The sequence below is a fragment of the Chinchilla lanigera genome, unplaced genomic scaffold, assembly GCF_000276665.1.
Source record: "Chinchilla lanigera isolate Chin_1 unplaced genomic scaffold, ChiLan1.0 scaffold00018, whole genome shotgun sequence".
NCBI lineage: Eukaryota > Metazoa > Chordata > Mammalia > Rodentia > Chinchillidae > Chinchilla > Chinchilla lanigera.
The window spans coordinates 28420661-28422934 of NW_004955419.1; positions in this window are offsets into that span (position 1 = coordinate 28420661).

The following is a 2274-nucleotide window of genomic DNA, read 5'->3' on the forward strand; positions in this document are numbered from 1 at the left end:
CTGCTTAAAATAAATACTACCTTAAGCTAGCCACCCCATCTGTAAACTGGGAATAACACCAGATTGCAGGGATATTGAGGGGGGCTAATTATATAGAGTGTTTAGGAGCTGAGCAGATACACAAGTCCTCTGAAAGTTCTTGGCATAATACTATAGCATTACAATAATTCTGGCTTGCAAATTATAGCCCAGCAGAGGCATCACATGGGAAAGCAGCTCTGACCCCATGGCCTGCTGAAAGTGAAATGGAAAAAATAAGTTGTGAAATAGAACTTCTCTTCCTAAGTCTTCAGAAAAGGCCGAGATAACTCTCCCATGTGCTGCCCATATGCCGGGAACAAGCTTCCAGATCCTGGAGAGGACTTTCTTGCCCCAGGTGGCCTGGCCAGCTGCCAGGACCTAGCTGCTCCTCCTTCTCAGCCCAGAAGCACAAATGGAAAGGGAAGGAGCTGGAGAGGATTCATGGTTGGAAGAAAGGTGTTGCTTAAAATGAGAATGTCCTTGTCTTTCAGGTTTGCTGTTGGGTTCGCTATGCAGGACAATTAAGTGCTTATGCAGCAGAGCAGTGATTTAAAGGGTAATTTGATATGTGTAAGTCTAGGTATACCCACAATAAACAGCTGTCAATTTCTGAGTGTTCTCCTTATTTCCAGATACTTCCTCCACCTTAATATTATTTCCTTTAAATGCTTGAATAGATCTCATGTAAGAACAAGTTGGTGGGGCTGGGGATTTAGCTCAGCGGCAAAAGTGCTTGCCTTGCAAGCGCAAGGTTGTGAGTTTGGTTCCCGGTACCAGAGAAAAACCAAAAAAAAAAAAAAGAACAAGTTGGTGACATTATGGGGGCAGGCGCTCGTCACAAAGGCTATTTCGAAAATTGAACTGGCCATCTTGGCCATACCTCTCTGAATGCACACAGATCTGATCTCCGAAGCTAAGCAAAGTCAGTCCTGGTTAGTACATGGATGGGAGAAAATTCAACTGGCCATAGAGGATGACAGTCCTGTCTGACCAAATGGAGGCAAACAGCTTGATCCCAATGGAACATTTGTAGTCAGTCCTACTGCACTGGTGTGTAGATGACAGAGCCCCTCTTCATGGTGAGGCCTGAGGTGGCTTCCTGTTTCTGCCATTTTTTGGCTATAGCCACAGGCCTGAGTCTGTTGGAGGTGGGGAGAAAGGGAGAGAGACAGACAAGACAGGTAACAGCTCTGGTCCTTCAGACTAAGGGTGACCTCCAGCTTCCACAGGCCCTTGGCCTTGCTGCCTGCCCCAACAGGTCTACTGTTCTACAGGAAACCGGAAAAACAGACTGCTATGTCTATAATGTACACACAGCCGATGGATTTGAGGTATTGTTCAAGTAAATCAATTTCTTGGAGAATTTCTCAGCTCTTAGGCACCCACATCTTGGGGTTAAACTACATCCCCGGAGCTCGCCTACTCAAACCTCAAGAAGCAGCTACCTCATTTTCAGGCATGATCTTTGGTTACAACGGATAGCATGCCCTCTCCCATGGCCATGGACCCTGGGAAAAGCTACCCTGCACAAGCTGTGCCACTCCTTTATCCTGGGTTTTCTCACTTTTGGCTAGTTACCAGTCTGAAGTGGCACCGTTATGGTGCCGCCAGATTTAAGAACTGGCACCCAAATCTATCTGTGTGACCTTCCCGGGATCTCAGTTTCTCCGCCTGTAAAATGAAACTTCTGGATTAAATGGAGCCTTGCCAGCCTGCAACCTTAGGCACTAAACGTTCCCACAGCTCGCTCTGCCACGTTGGCAGTGAACAGGGTTAAAGACCCAACTTCCTCAGAGGTGAAAAGGTAAGCAAACATTCCGACCTCCCCTTAATCTTGTTCTGCGATTGGTGCCGCGTCCGGCCCCGCCGCCTATCCGGTTCGCATCTGTCATCCGGATTGCTAATACACTCATTAGCATAAAGATTCCTCCGAAGACCTGGCGCCCGGGGACTGAACCGGAGTCTCTGCCCCTTTAAGAAGGGGAGCCGGCAGTTTGTCTTAAGGGAATTTTGGCCCCGCATTTCCTCCGCACGGGCCACGCTCTGAACTGGGAAGATCTGGTGTTAATCCCAGCCCGAAGGAGGGCATCCCTGGCATCCTTTGGGTGTACAGCGCGCGGGTCCCAGGGGACTGAAGAAGGCTTTGGCTTCTGCGTGCAGCAGGCTCAGCCTGGCAACCTCTCGCCAGGGGCGGCGGCGGGAGGCGAGCGAGGCGGAGCCGGCCGCTCTGCGGGGACCCCGGCGCCCTGGGGC